At 46.9% G+C, this 23,716-nt stretch overlaps 1 protein-coding gene across 4 annotated transcripts in view; it reads right to left on the bottom strand.

The window, feature by feature from the left end:
• Positions 1-23,716, bottom strand: part of MAPRE2 (microtubule associated protein RP/EB family member 2) — a 663,286-nt gene that overhangs the window by 436,143 nt on the left and 203,427 nt on the right. For all 4 annotated transcript variants that reach the window (XM_069220125.1, XM_069220123.1, XM_069220126.1 and 1 more), the window contains one exon: positions 13,216-13,254. The gene's annotated coding sequence lies outside the window, so the exon portion shown is untranslated. The remainder of the gene's footprint in view (positions 1-13,215; positions 13,255-23,716) is intronic.

Genomic DNA, 23,716 nt, shown 5'->3' with positions numbered 1-23,716 from the left:
TGATTCCTGCACCTTATAAGCCTCACTGTCTTATGTAACATTTGCTGTACATTGATTTACACATTTGTATGATTTACTGTGCCTTTGTGTGTAAAGTAAAGTGCTCTGACACACTACACTAGGATGAGTAGTGCTATAAAAGATTAAATTAAACAAATGTGTCATTTACAATATATATATGCAGTTACTCATACAGACAAATCCTGTATTCTTGCAATGCAAGAAGATCTCTTGCACAGGGAGTTGAAAAAAGTTAAAAACCTAAGATCCCCTTGCAGGCAGATGCAGTGAGTGACTGCTCCCGCCTGCATGGGGATGTCTGGGGGGAGGGGCTTCACAGGAGGGCTGCCCTCAAGGGCACATAGATCCTTTGAGGCGCACCGTCAGTACACCTCCTCAAGGCATGCTTGCCTCTGTGAGGGCATCTATATTATGCCACAGAGGCACAGAGATTCCCTCATTTGCATGGGGCCAATCTCTCATGCAAATGAGGGAACGCGCTCTCATGATAGCACTGGCGCTACATGTGCGCCAGCACTATCAGTATTACAAAAGGGAATGCACAGTTGTCCGCAGCCCCTTCTGTAATATCACTGTGCCCACGAGCAGCACAAAGCGGGCACACATGCCCTTTGCACCCCAGGGCACAATGTATAATAGGGCCCCAGGTGTTAGACTGAATTCTGAAGTGTTTTTCTGAGCAATAAATTTAATGTGCTGCCAAGTGGCATCATGGTGCTTGTGAAGTCACCAACTGGCAACAGTTCCTAGTAGTATCTTTGACTCTATAGAGACGGGTGAATAGGAATAAAGTGTGCACTACCAACAGTAATCTACCATTGCATGCCTTAGGATCTCATTAAAAACAACACTAACATAAATGGAGGGAGAGATGGTGGTGAGGAATCTGTGGGAAGATTTAGTATCCACCAGAAATACAATTACTAAAGAGAAGTATTGTTTAATTCTGATGTATACTTCTTCCAGTAGATTTCTCACCTTATGAACAAGTCCCAAAGAAATCCTCTCAGGAAGGTGGGATTCAGTACTGTTTAAGCAATGATGTTATGCAAGACTGCTCCAGGCAATGTTTCTAACATTGAGAGCCTGAGCCCTGAGCCAATAAGGCTTAGCAAAAGTAAGTAAGGATGAGCAAGAGGCTGTTCTGCAAATGCCAGCCACTTGGATGCCCCTGGTGGGTGCAGTTGAAGCTGCCATGCCCCTCGTTGAGTGGGGACAAATGCAAATGGGGGGGGGGAGGGTCTTCGTGCACAGGTATAGCAGATCGTAACACAAAGGGTAACTCCATATGAGTCTGTGTGCTTGTTTTGCCCTTCATAGTTTTAAGGAAGACAGGAAAGAGCTGGTCATTCACTTTGTCCTATCATGTGCAGTCAGCTTAACAGGACATTGCATACCTGGAATCCAGTCTATGGAGTCACTCCACTCTGATGGGTTGAGGAAGAGGGAAGAAGAATGAGAGAGTGACGGACTGGTCCATGTGAAAGGCCAACACAACATTTGGCAGAAATGCAATGCAAGTGCAAAGCACCAAATTATCTGGATATAACACTACGAAAGATGGCCGGACAAAACAACCTTTAGTTCATCAACCCTGTTGGATGAAATTACAACACCAAACAAACATTTTCAACATCAGTAGACGAACCGGGCAACTGTGCATTTGCTTGAGCAAAGATGCTATGAGGAATGTTAACACAAAATTCAAATCTGATTGTGTAACAATTATTCAAGTGCGAGAAAAGGAATGAAGAAAACTTTTCAGAAGGAACATCACTAGTGGAGACGCAATTGATAGCTGCCCATGGATGTACATGAAGATGGATAAGGGAAAAAATATAATTTCCAATACTGACTGCCAAACCCTGTTGGACAAGAGATAATGCAAAGCATAAAACATCACAAAGACAGGACCCAAGCATTCCGACTAACATCAATTAAGAAAATGGAATTTGAGGCACTTTCCTGGTAGGCCAGATAAGGTCTGCCACTTCTGCAGGAAAACCAAAGGTCTCTCTTAACTGTTCAACCTCCATGCATGTAATCACAGCATTACATGCATGGAGTGGCAGACGCAACCATCCTGCTGCAAAAGCAGGCCCACCCTCTGTGGGAGAAGAAGAGGGGGCTGAGTGCTCAGTATCAACAGACTGGCAAACCAAACTCTCCTCGCCCAATCTACAGTGATCATGGTCATAATCTATCCTTCTGCTCGTACTGCAGGCCTCTCAAAAGAAGCGGGATCAGTGGGAATGCATAAAACACACAGTGCGACCACATGAATCAGAAGACATCCCCCAAGGAACTGCTCATGCTAAGTGTATGGCAGAAAACCAAGAAGCTTCCTGTTCATGACTGTGGGATAACGTCTAATGCATGGACACCCCAATCTGGAGAAGATCCTGTTACTTTGGGACGAAGCTCCCACTTGCGGTCCACTAAGGCGAAACGGATCTGGACACCTGCCCTCACACTGTGGGTGTCTGTAAAGTGGGACAGAATTGGGAAAATGTCTCTTTGCAGGGCCAGTCACCACAGATATATCGCTTCCCACTACAGGGTCCAAGCCCACAAACTACCCTGTCAATGGATATAATGAATAGTGGTTGTGTTGTCTGACAGAATCTGATTAGTAATCCCTAGCTGGGAGGTATAAAAGCATTTGAGTGAAGTGGACCACCTGAAGTTTCAGCTCATTTATGAAAAAGTGCTGCTACAAAGGGAACCAGAGGCACCTCTCAATGATATCGCTCAGATGTTTGCATAACCCGAGGAGGCATCTGCAACTGCAGAGGGCTGAAAGGACAAGCAACCAATAGTTTAGACCGGCATGTCAACAGTTCAGATCTAGAAGAACAGAGCTTTAAATCTACAGCAAGAGACATCCCTGATACAATATCCCTGTTTTCTCAAGCACCATTGAAGAGTTCTTATTTACCATCTAGCATGCTGCACCAACAGAATGCTTGTGGCAATCAGTCCAAAGAAGCATAGAACATGCAGAAGTGAGATCGGTGTCTGAGCCAGGAACATCAGAATCATATCCCGAAATGCTGCAATCCTCTGAGTAGAAGGAAAGTTGTCCTATGGATCATATCCAGCCCTGCACCCACAAATGTCAACCTCTATGTAGAGGTAAGGTGGGACTTCTGAGCACTGATGATAAATCCCAGCTGAAACGTCAAGGTGAGCCAAATATGTTCTGTGACTAGCAGAGGGGACCACAACTTCACTAGAAAGTCTGCCACATATGGAAATGCATGGACTCCCAACATGTTTAGTAAAGCTGCAACCACTGCCAGTACCTTGGGGAAAACTAAATGGTAGAACCACGAACAGATAGTCCTCATGAGAAAGAAGTGTTGGCAAATGAAAGCAGGCATCCTGAAAGTCCAGTGGCACCAGCCAATTCCCAGCATTCTGGAGCAACTGTTCCTGACTCGAGAATAGCATTTGGACTTCTCTTACCTAATGAAAGTGATTCAAGAGGCAAACATCCAGGATGGCTCACAAGCCTCCATCCTTCATAGGAAGCAAGATGTCAAAGGAGTACAATCCTTTCCTCCTTTTCCACCTGACTGAAGAGGCCCAAAAATGCTGAAACCAGACTTCGGTAGCATGTGTTTCGGTTCAGGGTGAATCTTGCTTGGCAGTTCGGTCTGGACAGGTACTAATGGAATAGGACTAAGGCTGATTTGCATATGGAAGAGTCTAATCTAAGGTGGCATATTGGGTAAAAAAACACGATGGACTCAGGTGCAGCCCGAGTAATTACCAGTGGCTGACATCATGTCAAGCATTCCATCCATGTCTTTTGTATTTTTCAATGTGATGCTATAATTGCGACAGGTATGCCCAGACATGTGCCCCGTGCCTGATGTGCTACAGGAACCAAACTTCACCTAAATGAAGAGGACAATATAGACTGAAACCAATCTTCGGCTGCTTGTGCTCTAGTTTAAAAAAGACATGGCTTGCCAGTTCGGGCTGAACTGTTCCTGTTGTAGCCGACCAAGGCTGAATTACGTAAGGCTGGGTCTAAACTGAGGTGGGGTGGTGTGCATAAAAACAATGGCCTGGGATCAGTCCAAGAATAATAACCAGTTGCTGAGATTAATACAAGCATTTCATCTATCATTGTTTGTGCTTTTCCTTTCATCCAAGGACACCACCTCAATGGCGCTGAGACTGAGAAAAAACCCGGGAACAAGACTGTTTCCCAGGTGACGAAGGCAACCTCTCAGTCCTATGCTGCTTTATGGTGTTTATTTAAAAAAAAATCAGAAAACCTCTTATGATATTGTTCCTTGTCGAGATTCTTTCCTGGAGCAGGACAGAACAAGGATCATGTGGTCTTATGTGTTTTGAGGGGCTCCTAAGTTGTTGATCTATGACTGATGGAGGAGGTACTAGTATCCTCGATCCTTGTAACTGTTTACCTATTGGTTATAGTGGTTAGAGACAGAAAGAAAGAGAGAGTGAGCGTGTGTGTTTGTAAGTGTGAGAGTTTGTGAGGGAGAGAGAGAGAGTGAGAGTGTGTGTGTGTACGTGTGTGTGTGTGTGTGTGTGTGTGTGTTTTAATACCACTTACGAAACCACTATAAAAGAGTTTGGTACCATCTTGCTAGAGGTTGCAAAGGAATCAAACAATTAATGCAAACCTTCAAAATCAACTCACATTCAGACTGCTGACTAGACTCCCTGGTGTTCAGTGCTCTGACTCAGCTTGTTTAACTTAAATGATCCTCTCTACTTGGAAGATGGGGGTGGTAAATGAGGAATTGCATTGCCGGAATTAAAGTTCAATGAAATTTGAGGGCTACAGCTGCAGATTCCACTCCTCCTCCCCAACTACCCTGGATTATCTCCAGTTTTCAACAAGTTTGATACAGCATGACAGTTTGATCGACAAATCTGAAATCAGGTTCTTGCATCATTTGTCACTGGAGAATCATTTCTCTTTTTTGACAATACTTTTAATTTGTATTTAATAAAGAACAATTTTAAGTAAACAGAAATAGAAAAACATATCAGTAAAATAACATATACAGCACGTCCATCTCACAATTGAACAACTCTGGTGCTTCCACAATTATATTAACATCTGCTTGTTGATCTTAGGAGGCATTGCATCAAAACTAAGTATCAGTTGTTCTATTAATAGTATGCTCAAGAGATTCCATCTCAAATTATCAGTCTCTCCATTTAGGATCCAATTGCCCCATAGTTTGTCATGCTTTTTAGGACATCCCTAGCTTAATAAATCGATTTCTCAAGCTTGCAGCTCGTCTCCATAGTGGCCCTCCGTTTGCCAATCAGCAGAGGTCCTGGTGTTCTCCACTGCTGTGCTGTCCCTCTTGCAGGCGACCAGGCCGAACCCTATAAATAATGTTCCCCTTGGGCAAATCCCTCATCGTTAACTACATTACTCAGTGACATTTTGGAGTGAGGCTAAAAGGACGAACCAGAATATTTTACATGTCTTTTTGTACTGTGTGCCAAACGTGACCAGACTGTACAGAGAAAGGGGTAAGGTAAATTTGGTCTAAATAATTTAACTGCATCAAACATTATCTAGTGACTATAACTGCTTCTCTAGGGGTCAGAGTGCGAAAATCCAGTCTTCCTCCTCAATGGACCTATATCCTTCTCCCACTCCGCTTTTAGCTCAGGGAATGTATAGGGTATACTGATCATCTGGGAGTGACATGGTAGCATTGTTGAGACAACGGAGTGATGGTGAGTTTGGACACCAGTGAATTACTTCCTGGAATGTCTGAGTCAAGTGGTAGGTAAGGGTGTAGTGTGTGCCTGACTTGCAGGTATTTGAAGAACAGAGAATTCTCAAGGCCGAATTCTGTCTAAAGATCCTCGAAGGATTTCAGTATGTTGGCAGAGAGTACATGTCCTAGGCTTCATATTCCCAGATAATACTATTCTCAGAATCCCTGCAGGTTGTTGGCTTGTGGTATTTGACTGCCCACCCAGAGAGGGGTAGAACCTGTAGTTATACTGTTACATTTAGGTGATCTGAGTGTTGTGTTCCATTCCTGAATGACTGTAGGGGTCTGGCTGGGGGTGATTCACTTGGTGGTTTACCCCCACATAGGTAGTGTAGTGGTGATTTGCCTTTCATTGTCCATAAATTCAACCGGATATGCTGGGTCCACCGCTGACCCATACATCCAGTCATTAATGATGAGATAGGCCCTCATTACAAGTTAGGCGTAATAGGGGAGGTATTTATCACACGTGGTAAATACCATTCCATTAGAGTGAGGTAGTTACCACCAGTGGAAAATACTTCGTATTCACAGTTTTTAACTTTCAAATGAGGCATAACATGCAGAATCGGTAACACACCGAAATCTGCATGTTTTGCACTTTGTACAGCCTTTCCCCCTTCATAAATGTCGGCAAGTTTGACCTACTGGAACTTGTCAGTGGGAAACTGTGAGGGTGCGATAATTATCACACAACTCCTAATTGTGAGCCCTGTGCAATCATGTGTATGTAAAAATAGTTTTGGGTGGGAAGCATCATTTTTACCAGGGCTACAGGTCCCATTCTAGATAACGGCAAAGTCAGTCATTGGGTTGAATTTTTCCGTGTTTGGTCTATAAGTGATTGTATATGCTCCACTAACATATGTCTGTCATTCCTAGTAATTTTAATATCCAGGTATTTAAAATGGTCTTGAGGAATAATAATAAACACCTTTTGACAAGGCCATTCATTCCAAACAGCTGTCGAGTGTAGGGGGAATAGTCTGTTCTTGTTTCAGTTACCTACAGGGCCCAAGAGCAAGCCAAATTCCTTAAAGGTCTGCATGATTTGGGGACTTGAACTGTGCTTGTCGCCAATGTGGAGAAGAAGATCTCCAGCATAAAGGGATATTTTATCTTTCATTTAAGCAGACCAGCAAACCCCTGATAACTGGTCAACTGTGTTTCTTAAGTCCTGCGATAAGGGTCACATCTGCTCCCATGCAATTGATTTTAGCTTAGAGAGCTGTTTTCGAGCTTTGTGTAGGCAGGGGTGTAGCTTCAGGAGGGGGGTGTTTGGGTGTTAAACCCCCCTAATAAATGTATTTCTGATTAATACTTTGGTACAGGGGCTTTCAGTCGGGTATGGCGAGGTGTCTGTTGGATTTCACCTAGAATATTTTGCCTGCACACACTGACAAAAACACATACTCTCTCTCACCTCTGTTTTGAAATCTCTAAAAATTGTGATTTTTAAAAAAATATTGTTTTTCTCACTTGGTACTCCTACCAATCTGCATTCCTCTCCCTCTCCACTGCTTTTTAAGCCCCTCTTATGCTACCCTACCTGTTGTATAAATCTGAAGCTCACCCCCACCCCAGTCTTACTGACCCAGTTACCCCCTTGTGCACAGGTTGAAGATTTAGGTCAGTAGAAGTAGAGGGATGGGCTTCCCATTGTAACCCTGCATCATCCAGATCTGCCACCACGTCAGCAAGTGGGTGCCCTTTAGAAAAAGTTGTTAAATGTGTCCATTTCCCCTGTTTTTGAGAAGGATGATGCTTGTCTTTGGCCATGAGTACAGTGAGAAAGCCGGAATACAGTTCCGGAACAGGGGTAAGTATAGGGTCCTCATTTGTTGCTGTTCAGGATGACTGATTCAAGCCTTGTCCCGGCACAAAAATGACAGATCCTCAACTGGCTATGGGAAGGCGGGATTGATGCTTGGAGTCAATTTGGACAACCCTGTGTACATTTAGAAGCCTTGATTGTCTATCAGTCTTTGTCTGTATGGGCCAAGCTGGGGACAAGAGGCCTTCCAGGGAATCTATCCACTCCCCACAGCGACACTGGAGGCAGGCTTGCACTTCAGACTTGTTTGGAGTTGAAGCGGTCTGTGCTTGTTTAGCTGCGGTGCCAGCTTCATTTGGGGAACGGTGTTTAGATTTTCAGGAAACGTGTCATCGCTCAGGAATATTTCCTCAAGTATTTCCCAATGTTGGTGTAGGCAGCAGCAGCATCTCAGACACATGTATATAGTACTGCCTTATTTCATTTGAAGTGTGTAACAGCAAACAGTTAAAATGTCAAACAGATGTTTCCTGGGTGGTGGAAGGTTACCTCAACAGCTTCTGTTCCCAAGAGGGACACAACACAGGGTAGGGACACATGTGAGGCATAATTCTCCAGGTTTAGCAGGATGCACCCGACAGCGAGAAATAGTTTTTTCCAACTCGCCTGGTCCGCTTGCCCAGTCGATGTGTCATGGGGTCCGTGGCTGAGCAGCATAAGTAGTCATAAAGTCCAGCGATTTGCAAGGCCCCCTAACCCTGTGGGGCACTGCACAGTGCAGGAAGTTAAGAGAAGCCAGCAGAATTCACCCGGGAGATTATCCCCCCCTTCAAAGCTCTCCCTTCATGCAATACAAAGTAAGGGATGGTGCATAGGGAGAGAAAAACACTAAGCCCCAATGTATACCTGCGGTAGTCTGATCCACACCATGCTGGCATGGATGTGCATGAATCCCATCTTTTTGTCAATAGAACTGAAGCAGAAGACATCTGCCACTCTCTTTTTTGCGTTACCAATCCAGTAACCCTCACCTTCTGCAGTTTCTCAACGCCATCTCTCTGTCACTTTGGGATCCCCAGGTCGAGCTGGGTCCACGAGGCAGCCTGCAGGGCACGACCCAGGCCCCAAATCCCTCAAGCTCTAAATTGACCGCAACTTCTAAATTGCCAACCTTCCTACCTTCGTAGGCTGCCCTGCCATTGTCATGAGTGCCAGATCACTCGGAATCACCCTGGACAATCGTCTTAATCTCCACAACCACATAGCTGCCATGGCCAACTGCGCCCGACAACAACTTAGACAGCTTTGGGCAATCAGACAAATAATTCCAAAACAAGACCTCAAAACAGTGGTGCAGTCTCTCTAGACTAGACTATGGAATTGCCCTTCAGGCATTCCCAAAGTTCACTTAGGCCCACATAGAGCAACACTACATTCTGCAGCAGGCCTTGCTTAGGTCTCAAGAAATATGAGCACCTTTCCCATGCCTTGCTAACCTTCCAATGGCTCCCCATTGAAGCACGGGCCTAATTGAAAATCGCCTGCATCACCCACAGAGCGCTGTAGTCCTCCTCACTCTCCCACCTTTACAAAAAAAAAAACTCCCTGTGCAAATAGGGGTTCCAGAAATGCCCAGTCCTTGCTCCTGGAACCCCCCACCTTCAGGCGAGAACGATACATTAATCAGTCCTTCTCGGGCAGCTCCACTAGAATCTGGAACGCTCTGCCTTACTCACTCCGTCTAACCACCTGCCTAGCAACCTTCAAAAAGGACCTCAAACTCATTCTATTTGACAAACATCTTGGGTAATTCACCCTCTACCAGACTTACTTACTTTCTCCAATGCTCACTGATCTGCTTTGTTTAACTGTTCCCGCCCTCCACCCTGTTATTGTAATTGTCTCTTGTGGTAATTCCTGCGTACAAACATTGACACAAAAGTCCGAGTTCAATTACTTTTAATGTAACCAGTTGTAAAACTTGTGTTTTGTGTGCATTAAAGCGCTCTGATGCCTCTGTGCTATGTCCGTACTATATAAAACTGCAAATATAAAAGTTCTCTGTCGGCAAAGCCATTTTGCGAGCTCCGGCTTCAGTCAGTCCGTGCATGCATGACCACAGCTAATCGTCGGTGTCTGTAAAAGGTGCCGCCACTCCTCAGCGTTCAAGAAAGTTGGGTGAGACATAGAATGCTGAATGGTTCCTAGGGCGTCGGTGGCGGAGCGTAAACTTTGTGGTTCCGCCATGTTTGCTGCATACGCACGCCCCCGGGAGACTCACTTCTTCATAGTTTGGCTCACTCATGGCCCACAGATTACAATAAAGGACTCCAGTGTGGGCCACACAACACTTTAGGGTACTCCGTTATTCTCCTGGTCTGCTCCAATGTTTCTAGATGTACACTGCACTCCTGTATCTATTGTGTGTTCTGTCTTTTATGCCACGTTTCGCTTTTGGAAAAATACTGCAGGTTGTCACAGCGTGGTGTTCTTTTAAGGTTAACGGAGTTCAACTGAACAATACCTTTGCTACCCGGTTTAATTATTTCATAAGTCGCAGATGGTTCTACGTCTGTCACACAAAAAGTTTAGTTTACGAGCGAAGCTTGAGATACTGTTAGAAGCAATAAGGTGAAAGGCGGCACCCACCACCCGGGTTAAAACGGTGAAAGAAATGCCAAAGGTGATTCTTAGCAACGTATTGTGCCGCCCTCTTTTCTTAGGTATGATCATACCCACGTTCATTCCACACAAACTGTCTCCCTGTACGCCAAGAGATTCAGCATCTGGGATTCTCCTTTGACACTGTTGTGAACGTGGCGTGCGGCTCTAGGCCGGCTGCTGGCACCACAGCTCGCGCCTGAAACAGAAGAAACGCCGATCACTCGCAAAGGCTTTTTATATGCTGCCATCTAGTGACCAAGAAAGGACCTTTCCGTGGCGACTTGAAAATATTGCATCTTTATATACATATCGCAAAGCCACTTGAGGCAAAAAGGCTCATAACAACCAAAACAGATTTCGTTTACTGCAAGCGATTAGCCTTCAAAGTCTCCACACACTCCACAGCCAGGTGCGGCTGTCCTGAATGCTCAGTGTTTGTCTTCAGTACGAAGGACGCGCCGAGTAGACGAAATAAAATTACGCCAGAGTTACAGATAAGTAACCTATATATGTTTTTGCATGTTGATACATTTCCAGGTTAGTAAATGGATTCTATGCGAAAAACAGGTCTTCTGAAACTGTTAATAGATTGATTTTCTTCCTTTCTGCAGGGTACATTAGAGTTTCCAACATTCCCTTCTGGGACACACAATTTGCTCTTTCACTATTATCATACTTAAGAAGCCCATATTAATAATTTAGCAGCTCTTAAAGGTGTCAGGAGGTTGACTCGGCACAGGCAGAAGTAGCCGGTCATCTTTCTTGTGGTTCCTTATGAAGAAATGTCAGAACTAGAACAAACATCGGCGTTACTTTTGACATGACAAGTCCAGCCTCGGCCTCCACCCACATGCAGCGTTCGTTTTGCAATATATATTTTCTCCACCCAGTCATAAAGATCTGAATAAGCTCAGTGACACGTATACCATAACACACAAAGCGTAGATCCTTATGCACTTAACGCCGTAGTTTATGGAGTGACAAAAAGATAATAAAACATAATTTACTTGCTGTTTTATTTAACTCGAACTAAAGTAATTAAATAATTCCTCGGCCAATCTGTTGATATAGTTATGGATCATTTAAACTGTCCAAATCATAAAAGTTTTCTTTTTTGCTTGTGTTGTTTTTTTGCTCTGAAGAAAATTCCCCTCGCGACTCAAAATCTGAAATTACTCACACTGAATCAAACTTAGCGCTCTGCTGCTGATCGTTGTTAGTCGGGTTTTCTCCCTCAGCGAGCAGGCGAGTCTGGTCTCGTCACTGCCTGGACAAACGTTAAAGCAGTTGGCAGGGGTGGCGGAGAAACGGTGGCTGCGTTTGGTCTCTGGACAGCTTTCAGTGCAACTGACCATCAGATGTGTGAAGAGGATGGTGGTGCACTGCATAATAAGAACTTCAGGATCTGTGCATAAGAGGAGTCACTATTACCTGATTAAGTGGTATTGAATTTACTAACTCTGGAAGGATCAGAAAGTTGAGTTGTCCTTGCTGGGTTTTGGCCTTGTGACCTGCAGGTCACAGCAGAAGTCAGCGCTGAGCCTTAACTGGAGGAGGCTTCTTGGTATCCGAGGCAAACAGATGTTCTTTTCAAGCGGTCACAAGATGGACTTGTCATTTGGGCATTTCCTACTTGGTAAACACAGACTAATGCGGCTTCTTCCAGGTGCATGGCATGCTGAAGTGGGGGGCGAGGTGCACATTTGGACAGGACTGCCTTGCAGTGGGAATACTCATGCCTGAAACTGTGCTAAAGTATAATAATACTGGTGGCACTGATTACATGGAGCACAGGAACTGTCAACCAGAAAAGATCAACCAGGCCTACCGAATCTGTCCGCAGTTCTACGCACTTCACTCCTGCAGAGCCAGCCACTGCCACTGGGAGGGCTTTATGACTTCGAGTCACTTCTTTTAGCCGCAAAAACGTAAATAATGATGTTGCAATTCCCCATTTCAACCCGTTTCCATCCCTGAGGTCTTGGCAGATGAAGCAGACACATTTTCCTTCTTGTGTCTCACACTTATGGCAGTCGTGTCTGGAGCCTCGCTTCACGTGGGGTATGGGACAGGCCTGCAGCTCACACCCCCCTTCACGCGCACACGGATTCTGACAGAACGCTGCACGATGCATGCAGTGTCTGGCGTCGACACTCTCTTGTCTATTTCGTTAGTACAGACTGTGCCACCCTCTCCCAGCTGCAGGTCTCTCTGTCACTGTCCTTCCTTCGCACTCAGCGCAGCGAGCTCTCTTGTTTCTCTCTAGAAAACTGCTCTTCCTTTTACACTCCTTACTTCAAGGACATTGCGCCGTGCCTTGGGCTCCCACACTTCCACAATGTGTTGTTTGTGCCGGTTTGCTTTTAGGATATTAACACTCTTCTGGTCCTTCAACGAGGGATCAGTCTACTTCGAGGGTGGTGTTCAGTAAGCGTTTAACGTACAGTGTCCCGCCGACCAAGGCAGCGCGATCCGGCTCAGAAAGGTACCCGGGAACAGAGGGCCCTTGCTCAGCTACAGAAAGACCCACTCGGTGCTGATCTGCGACCCGCTGACACCGCCAGCTCGCGGCCCATTCTTACTAGCGCCGACCTCAGGCGAGGGTTCGAGGCGCTGACCTAGACAGATGCACCAGGTTCTGCAGTTCTGTGCCCACCACTGATAAGAACATATACACTTTACATTTTAGAAAAAAAATGTGTGCTTCAGTTCTGCAACTTATACTGATGTTTTTCTCTTAGCTCTAGTTGATTATATAGAATACTGGATACAGGATATTGGGACATACAGTTCTCTGCGGCCACAGCACCGCTGGTCCGAGGATTACATTTTAATTTCAGCACTAGGATTCTAGTTGTTCACAAGCAGAAATATTATATTGGCTGTCAAAAAGAAGCCCAAACCATTCCAATACATGTCTACCTACACACACAGACACACACACACACAGACATCGCACACATTGTAGCTCACCTTCTGTATCCAGCCTTCTTCCCAGTTGACAGTCTGACCCTGCAGAAAGAAGATAACAGCACTTAATGACAATCAAAGCAGTGAAACAAGAATAGCTTTTCTGTTGTTCTGCACTACGCAGTGAAGCAACAACCAGGAGCTGCCAAGACAAGCAGAGCAGCCATCCGCACAATGAGTCCATTCATCTGGCATCACAACACAACACTGTGAAACACTCTGTACCACGCAAGTGCCTTCGCCGACACTGTCCAGCTAGGTGTGGTTCACGCCACAAACCCATATTATTCTTAAATTCTTCATTAATATCACTTGATTGATTAGATTGCCAGGAGTCCGGATCCCAGTACACTGGGGTCGCTGAAGGATGCTCACTCCAGGCAGTGAGTATCATGTCAGAGCAGGTGACCGAGGTCTGCACAAGGCAGTATATTGTGGACCACACACGTTTACCATCACTGCCTCAAAAATAACTTTTGATATTTTTATTATTTTCAGACACATTATGGTGTAAATTATTGCAGGTGTACACGTGTAATCTACACGGTGATAATAAGAAAGAAATCCACACTGGTGAGACATTCCTACAGACACGATTCTCACCCATATGCCCTGTGACCACCTCTCAAACCCAAATAAGGGAGTCCTGTATACCAGAGGATGGAAGTATGTCTACAGAGGCCTATCAGCACACCTCTGGTGACTTCACGGAGTATGATCCCCCACGTGCTCGTGTGGTCAGGGGTCTCCACAGTACCGGAAGTGGCCTATGTGGAATGCAATCGGTAGCGGCCAGAGTGTGGAAAGCTCTGCCAGCCACAGCAGGAGGGGGTGCCAATTCCCTCATCTCATATATTGTGCTTACACAGCAGCATTATGCCCTTTGGACACAACAGTAAACCCACGAGACACACCTCCAGGAGGAGCACCTTTCTGCTACTGGTTACAGCATCGCCGTGTCAGTGAGACCCCCACAAAAGACCGAAGTGCCAAAGACTGGCAGGCCACGGGGAGGCGGTCAGCAGCCGTGAGTGCAGCCCCCAGGACAGCCCCCACAGGTAACCAGGAGATCCCGTGGGGCCGCGCTGGCGTTAGACAAGTGCACTGTAGGCAGTTAGACTCTGGTTGGCTTGAGCTGGGCTTTACAAGGTACCTTGACATAAATAGTTGCTCTTCTCCCCTACTCTCTATCACTCCAATCTAACCTGTGTTGTGACTGTCACGTTGTCCAGCTTAGTGCCTTGTGTAATAGACAGGGTGACTGCTTAACCACCAGTCCCCAGGCCGGGCAGTGTCTGTGGATGGGCGGTTCTTGCTTGCCACTGTTCCAATGAAGACAGGCTATCAGTGTGGTGCCCGCACAAGGCAGTAACCGGCGTGCAGTGATGCTATAACTACAGGGAATCCGCAACTATACACAAGCACCAGATGTGGACAGGCCAGATACTTGTGTGGAATCATAACCAACGCATCCTAGCTCATCACGACTTTGGCAAAATGGGGGAGGATCCACCCAGTACGCAAGGTCTCTACATTGGCGTGGGTTCCATTCTCCTCAGGCCTACTATGAGTGCATTAAACATTTTTTATTTACAAAAATATTTTCACTGCACAAACAATCATGTCGAGGAATCATTTGGCTATAGGGAGAAAGTGGAAGTGCAAGAAATGTCAAACGTAACAAGCATTTGCAATACAATGGGTCTCACGTTTGCTCGAGTTAGAGCTATTAGCATTGTAAACTCCTAACGGGACTTTTCTTGCCACATAAATTGAAAATGAGAAGATAAACAGTTTCACATAAGCGAGCCAACGGCTGCCATGAGCCCGAAGCAAACACACAAAAAGAAACAGAAGTTAGCTCGCAGGGAAACCTATCGGCAAAAGTGCAATTATCCACATTACCGGCAAAAGTGCAATTATCCATGTAACCGGCAAAAGTGCAATTATCTATGTAACAGGATCGATGTCATGCAAAACACGCGACTACTCCCTAGCGAGATCACGCTGCCCATAAAATCAAGAGAAAAAGTAGCCCAGAAACCATATGGAAAACATAGAGCCTCGTATGTTTTCAGTAGTTCGCCGGTGCGCTCGAGAAGGGCTAAACACCAGAAAGGCATGACATATGCATGCCTTTCACTAATCAAATCAAGCAAATTTTAAAAGGGAGCCCACAAACCAACCAAACTGCTGGGCGTGGTTGCAAGCCCATAGAGAGATAACAACATGGACAGTGCACTTTGCACGCTCACCCCTTAAAATGCAATATTAGTATAAATACAGACAATTCAGTGAAGTGATCACCTACAACAAAACCCAGCGACTGCCTTCTCAAAATAAAGAAGGTATCACATCATAACTTAAAACAAAAATAATTCTCCTCGCCACAGGCTTATTGTCCTTCTGTACAGCTGTCTGCACCCCAATGCTGTCCCAGTCTATAGATCAATTACTCTATTTCCATAAAGCTAGCATAGTGGTGAACCAACACCTTTCTGATTTGGAGAATTCTAGTTCCATTACTTCCTATATTATCGCTCTCTGAATATGTCAATTTCTTCAAAATGAGGCTCCATAGCGGAATAAAATTCAGAATGCATGGTATCCATTTTTCACTAAACACTTCGTGAGATACGGTATTAACAAATATAATCAATCATTTTAAATATGGACACATTTAATTAAATTTAGAAAACCAGTAAAATCTATAAACAAATGCAAGAGTTAAGACGATGTTTTGCATACAGAAAAGAACGCTGAGAAAAAGTTGACCACTTTTATTAAATTAATCCTGGCCTATAGTGAAAAAAATATCTTCTAACCCCATTGATATTTGTGTCAATGCAGTTTTCACTGTCCGTACCCGGTACTTGACACAAATACTCCTGGTACAATAAAATATTCTCTCATCAGCTTCCGAAAAGTATTCATTTTCGCGAGAACAAATAAAATGTCAGTTCAATCTTAAATTTATTCAACAGTGAGATAACATAACTTTTGCTTCCCAACTTGGAGATTGAACAAAATAAAGTTTGTATCAGAACACTGACATCCATTCTTTCTCTTGAAGAATTAGGAAGGGATTCAGAACGACCTAAAATTCCTTGTTTGATCTATGGTCATCACGACTGCAGGGTCAGTGAGCTGAGGAGCCGATGCCTCTATTGGAAAAGCACTTCACTTAATCAACCAAAGCTTCACTGAATTTATCATATGTGAAAAGTTCATATAACTGCATTCCTCTACTCCAAACATGCCTGTTGTACCTGTCATAGAGATATGAACAACTGTATGCCCTTAGCGCCTATGTACTAATGGCACAAACCTACCCCCTACTCAGTCAATTCTCCTGCTTTGCCTGTCTGAACAGGTAAAGAATCTGTTATCCCAGATGTGTTACTCTGCGCCTCACTGTGAGCGATTAAAGACTCTGCAAGTAGATCATCTTGGACAAAGAATGTTTATGACTCTTCCACCTTGCATGCTCTGGATTAGAAGGGTATTCTTTAAAGAAGAAAGTGTTCAGCCAGGGTGCAATGGAGTAGTTATTTATCCTTCTTGACTTCTGAGATACGTGCATTGAGAGCAACTATTGGGCCCTGGACCATTCTTCCCATGATGATTTTTAAAGTATGCATATCGATTGAAGAGCATTACACAAGTTACTCTGAGTTTATCCATTGGTGATCTGTTTTGATATATCTCCTGCCACAAAAAATTATACTGTACAATCATTATCATTCACTTGCCATCCGAAGGCAAGCAAGTTTGTGTCTGATTTCCTTCACCATGCCTTCACCACTGGCATGATCTTATGCTCAATGTCCATCTTGAGAGTGAAGACAAAGGGGGTCATTACAACCCTGGTGGTCAAAGATCGCCAGGGCTGTTCTGGAGGAAGCACCGCCAACAGGCTGGCGGTGCTTCACAGGGAATTACGGCCGCGGTCGCACCGCCGGGACCGGCGGTTTTCCCGCCACAGTGGTCCCGGTGGTTTTAATCCGCCAGGGCAGCGCTGCTTGCAGCGCTACCCAGGGGATTACGAGTCCCCCTACCGCCAGCCTTTTCATGGCGGTTTGAACCGCCATGAAAAGGCTGGTGGTAAGGGGAGTCGCGGGCCCCCTGCCACAGCCCGTGCAGCTTTTCACTGTCTGCCATGCAGACAGTGAAAGGCGCAATGGGTGCAACTGCACCCGTCGCACGGCCTCAACAAAGCTGGCTCCATTTGGAGCCGGCTCCTGTGTTGCGGCCGAGATACCCGCTGGGCCGGCTGGCGGAAACCAGGTTTACGCCTGCCGGCCCAGCGGGGATCTCCTGATGGCTGCATTGGAGGCCGCCCGGCAGTCAGACCTTGGCGGGTGGCTTCAAGGTCGTAATGAGGGCCAAAATGTATTGGGATTGCTGCTGAGGGGAACGCCAAGGATGCAATACTGCTCTCACATTGACTCCTGTCTTTATGGTTAAAGTTCACCTTGAGAGTGAAGACAAGAAAATGTATTAAGATTTCTGCCAAGGGGAACATCAGGGATGCCATACTGGTCTCATGTGCACTGCCTTCATCATGGTTCCCTGCAGCCCCTCTCTCCATAATCAGGTGGCAAGTAGTTTCCTTCATATTGGATCCTCACAAAGCTTTTAGTGCATGGTTCCAAGTAGACTGACGTTGACCTGGCACATAATCTGAAAAAACCTGCCTTAACATCACCAGGGACATGAAAAAAAACATGAGTTGTATGATGAGGAAAGAATGTATGTCGGAACAACGCATGCCTAAACAAAGCGGTCGGAACAACGACGGAGTTGTTATCACTAATGCCTTTACCACAAATACCTAAACAACGTTTTGTCATTGTAAAGGCATTCCTGGTAAAGGCATTAGTGAACCGCATGCATGGTTCCAGCGTGCGTCCCCCCTGGCTCCCCGTCCCTAAATATTACCGCGACCCCCCACCCCTATTACCTAAAACTGCCCCAACCCCCCACCCCACCCCACAAACCTAAAACCTCCTCAACCCACACCCCGCAAACCTAAAACCACCCCAAACCCCCCACCCCATCCCTAAAACCTAAACTACCCCAACCCCCCACACCTAAAACCTACAACCACCCAAACCACCACCCGCCCCTAAAATTACCCGACCCTCCTACCCCACCCCTAAAACCACCCCAACCTCCACCCCTAAAATTACCCTGACCCCCCATCCCCACCCCTAAAACCACCCCAACCCCCCACCAGCCCCTAAAATTACCCCAACCCCCCACCCCGCCATAATTTGGATGACCTAACAGATCTGGCAAGATTTTCTTCTAAATCATTTTTATCAGTGGATAGTTGTGGATGAGTGATAATTTCAAGGCACTTCGCAATACATAATGCCATGTCTGGGTTTGCCTTGAAGGTATCCATAGATTAATCATCCTTTTTTTTTAGAATTCTTTTTTTTTGGATTATGATACAAATATAGTAAACAAAACATGATCTTGGTCACTACATGGACAACAAAGTGCATCAGGTATAGAAATGTCCACATTGTTCAGTTCAACTCAGATATTGTAAGTCGATTTGGTCGCAGCACACGTCACAGATTTTGTGATACTTGCGTGGACAGCCACGGGCAGTGTATACTGATTTCTCTACAGCAGAACAGGCATCTAGTCCCCTGGACTACACAGCAAGTATAGAGGGGGAGCAGGTGAGATCCATCAACAGGCAATATCTCTTTTGGCCACTAACAATCCGATGCCACCAAGCAGCGGGCACCCACCAGGACTCTGTCCTGTTCATCTATGCCCAAGTTTGCCTGCTTCGGGTTTGGAGTTATAGTGTATCCCACCAAGGTGCTAAGTATTTCATGGATTGTAACCCAGTATGTAGTGATAAGGGAACAATCACATATAATTTGGAATAAACGTGCATGTGCCACAAGACACTGAGTGCAGTGGTCGTCTTGCCTCCTTTCCATGTGTGAAAGTCTGTGGGGATCAGAATATACCCAGTGGAAAAATCTGAATAAAATTAGTCTGAGTTAGGCAGCTATGGACAGGCATATGGTGGTGAATGATAGCCATTCCTGGGAAATCCTTAGTGCAAACTCTGACCTTGGCCCTGCCCAAGAAGACAGATTGGCCGTAAAGCCCCGCTAGTAATACTCTCATCTTTTCTAGGTTAATGGCAGCCCTGTTAGCTCTTAGTCCAGCACAGCTCTGAGTCCAGCATGCAGCCCATTTATCTGCTGTGAATGAACCCATGGTTCTCCCCTGAAGCAGAGGGAAAGATAGAACAGTTGCTTCAACGATTATACCCATTTTTCCTCAAATTACCTTTATTGTATTTTGTGTGTTCTTCAGCAATAGCTAAATGTTTTGCTTTTAGGAACTTGGGTTGAACCTTGCTGTCTTTACCCTTTAACGTTCAGTGGGGCCATGTCCAGCCACCACTAAGACAACATTCATATGCTCAGTCAATAAATAACAAGGATTATGTACATACACATATCTCTACCACAACACAGATCCGTGCCCAACACTACAAAAGAAGCAATACGTACCTCTTGCTAAAGAAAGCTGGAGCTGACCAACTGGATCCATCAAACTATAGACCCATCTCAAACCTAACGTTCATTAGCTAACTCTTGGAGGGTGAGGTACCATGCCAACTTCATGAATTTGTAAAATCGTACATCTTGCATAATAGGCAATTAGGCTTTCGGCTGAAGAGGGGCACACAACTCTCTTTGGGCAATATCAGGCAAGACATTCTCTCCTCACATTAAAGAGGACACTCTTCAATACTAATCCTACTCAATCAGTCGATCATACACAATACTATAGATGATAAAATGCTTTACGAGAGGCAGAGATACCGGGCTAGGATCAACTGAATGGCTACGAAGCAGTGCAAATCGTTTTGAACAAATTATACCCATGCAAACCAAAACTGACACTGCCTCATTAAAAGTTAAGCTGATCTAATGAAGGGTCCCACAAGGATTCCACTGTGACTGATTCTCTTCAACATCTACATGACAGCAGCTGCCCAGATAACCTCTCTAAATACAACATACAGTTCCAAATGTAAGCCAGTGACATACCTCCATATCTGGCTAGGCAACCACCAAGACCATCGAAAAAGTGTCACAGACATTCGGAAGCACATACACTTGGGAATGAGGGAGTGCTATCTCAGCATAAACAAGTAAAAGACTGAAACTATCAGAGTTGGTGAACCCTGAGATGCCAGTTTTTCTCTTTCAAGAGGCTAGAAGCCAGCCTAATTCCAGATGAAGCAGTACAACATCTCGAGTATGGTTCAACCCAAACTTTCCTTTGACAAACAAATCACAGCACTGCTGAGAGGGATCCTAAACACTGGTTTAACTGGAGCACTTCATCAGCTTTACCAGTTAATCAATCAATTAATCAGTCGCATTTATAAAGCGCGCTACTCACCCGTAAGGGTCTCAAGGCGCTGGAGTGGTGGAGGGGGTCAGTGCTCGAAGAGCCAGGTCTTGAGCTGCCTTCTGAAGGGGAGGTGGTCTTGTATGGCACGAAGGTGACTGGGGAGAGAGTTCCAGGTCTTTGCTGCTAGGTAAGAGAAAGACCTGCCTCCGGCGCTGGCTTTGCGAATGCGAGGTACGGCTGCCAGGGCTTGTCCGGTTGAGCGTAGGGTGCGAGGAGGAGTGTAGAAGGAGATGCGGTGGTTGATGAGTTTTGGTCCGAGGTTGTGCAGGGCTTTGTGTGCGTGGGTGAGGAGTCTGAAGGTGATCCTCTTGTTGACTGGGAGCCAGTGGAGTTTCTTCAGGTGTCCGGAGATGTGGTGGTGGCGGGGTATGTTCAGGATAAGTCGTGCGGCGGCGTTCTGGATTCGTTGAAGTTTCCTCTGTAGCTTGATGGTGATGCCGGCGTACAGAGCGTTCCCATAGTCCAAGCGACTGGTGACGAGGGCGTGAGTGACGGTCTTCCTGGTGTCGGTGGGGATCCAGCCGAAGATCTTGCGGAACATGCGGAGGGTGTTGAAGCATGCTGAGGTCACCGAGTTGACCTGTCTGGTCATGGAGAGGGAAGAGTCCAGGATGAAACCGAGGTTGCGTGCGTGGTCGGTGGGTTGGGGAGTGCTGCCTAGGGCGGGAGGCCACCAGGAGTCGTCCCAGGCGGTTGGTGTAGGGCCGAGGATGAGGACCTCCGTCTTCTCTGTGTTCAGTTTAAGCCGGCTGTCTGTCATCCAGTTCGCTACTTCCTTCATGCCTTCGTGTAGTCTGGTTCTTGCTGAGGCGGGGTTGTTGGTGAGGGATAGGATGAGCTGGGTGTCGTCTGCGTAGGATATGAGGTTGAGTCTGTGTTTGCGTGCGATGTTCGTCAGGGGGGTCATGTAGATGTTGAAGAGGGTGGGGCTGAGGGAGGATCCCTGGGGGACGCCGCAGATTATCTCCGTAGCTGTGGATCTGAAGGGGGGGAGGCGGACTCTCTGGGTTCTTCCGGAGAGGAAGGAGGTGATCCATTCCAGGGCCTTGCCTCTGATGCCAGCGTTGCTGAGGCGACGTATCAGGGTACGGTGGCAGACCGTGTCGAATGCTGCAGAGAGGTCCAGGAGTATGAGGGCCACGGTTTCTCCTTTGTCGGTCAGGGATCTGATGTCGTCCGTGGCTGCGATGAGGGCGGTCTCGGTGCTGTGGTTGGCTCTGAAGCCGAACTGTGAGGGGTCGAGTGAGTCGTTGTTTTCCAGGGCGGTGGTGAGTTGAGCGTTGACTATTTTCTCAATCACATTGGCGGGGAACGGTAGGAGCGAGATGGGCCGGAAGTTTTTGAGTTCGGTGGGGTCTGCTGTTAGTTTCTTTAGGAGGGCGTTCAGTTCGGCGTGCTTCCAGTTCTCTGGGAAGGTGGCGGTGGAAAAGGATGTGTTGATGACGTCTCGGAGGTGGGGTGCGATGATGTTGTCGGCTTTGTTGAAGATGTGGTGCGGGCAGGGGTCGGAAGGTGATCCTGAGTGGATGGAGTTCATGACGCGGGTGGTTTCCTCTGTGGAGGTTGGGTTCCAGGTGTGGATGGTGTTGTTGTCGGTGGCGGGTTCCGGTGGAAGGCTCGTGTTGGTTGTGGTGAAGCTGTTGTAGATGTCGGTGATCTTGTGGTGGAAGAAGGCTGCGAGGGAGTCGCAGAGGTCCTGTGAGGGAGGGATGGAGTTGTTTTCGGCGTCGGGGTTGGAGAGCTCTTTGACGATGCCAAATAGTTCCTTGCTGTTGTGGGCGTTGCTGTCTAGTCTGTTCTGGAAGGCTGATTTTCGTGCTGCGCGGAGGAGTTGGTGGTGTTTGCGGGTGGCGTTTTTGAGAGCAGACATGTTCTCGTCGGTCTGGTTGAGGCGCCAAGTTTTCTCGAGGGTGCGGCATCCTTTTTTGGAGTCCTTGAGGTCGGGGGTGAACCAGGAATTTTTCTTGTGGCTGTTTCTGTTTGCTTGGGTCTTCAGGGGGGCCAGGAGGTTGGCGCAGTCTGAGATCCAGCTCGTGAGGTTGTTGGCGGCTTCGTTGGGGTCTGTAGTGTTGGTGGGAGGGTTCTGAGAGAGGGTCGATGCGAGTTGTTCCGAGGAGATTCGGTTCCACTGTCTTCTTGGTGGTTGTTGGGCGTGGTGGTGTACGTTGGTCTTCTTGAAGCTGAAGTGGACACAGCTGTGGTCTGTCCAGGAGAGTTCGGTGGTGTGGCTGCAAGAGATGTATTTGCTGGAGGAGAAGATGGGATCGAGCGTGTGTCCGGCGTAGTGGGTGGGGGTGTTGACTAGTTGTTTTAGTCCCAGGTTGGCGAGGTTGTCCAATAAGGCGGTGGTGTTGTTGTCGGTGCGATTCTCCAGGTGGAAGTTGAGGTCCCCTAGGAGGATGTAGTTGGTGGACGGGAGTGCGTGTGGGCTGATGAAGTCTGCGATGTCTTCGCTGAACTTTGTGCGTGGTCCTGGTGGTCTGTATATGAGGGTGCCTCTGAGGGTGGTCTTGGGGTCGCTGTTGATTGAGAAGTGGAGGTGCTCGGCGTCGGGTAGTGAGTTGTCGGTGTAGGTTGTGATGCGGATGGAGCTCTTGTGGGCGATGGCGATGCCTCCTCCGGTGCGGTTGGTGCGGTCTTTCCTGATGATTTTGTAGCCGTCGGGGATGGCTATGGCGATGTCGGGTGCCGAGGAGGGGTTCATCCAGGTCTCGGTGAGGAAGGCGATGTCCGGGTTTGTGGAGTCGATGAGGTTCCACAGTTCGATGGCGTGCCTGTGGACGGATCTGGTGTTGACCAGGATGCAGTCGAGGTTGTTTCCGGGCAAGTCGTTCCTGTTGGGTTTGGTGTGGGTTCGTAGGCAGGTGAAATGGCAGTTGCGGCAGGTGAAGGGTCCGTGGGTCCGCTTCGGGGTGGCGCGGCAGCAGCCCGGCGTGCGGCCGGGGTTGAGAGCGGTGAGGGCAGCGGAGCTGTGGGTCAGGCGGGGGAGGTGGGGGTCACGGGGGCCAGGGGTTGTGGCGCTAGGCGCGGTCCAGGCGCA

Source organism: Pleurodeles waltl, chromosome 2_2 (assembly GCF_031143425.1).
Source record: "Pleurodeles waltl isolate 20211129_DDA chromosome 2_2, aPleWal1.hap1.20221129, whole genome shotgun sequence".
NCBI lineage: Eukaryota > Metazoa > Chordata > Amphibia > Caudata > Salamandridae > Pleurodeles > Pleurodeles waltl.
Note: the sequence above shows the minus strand (reverse complement) of the source record. Positions and strands in the feature narration are given on the sequence as shown.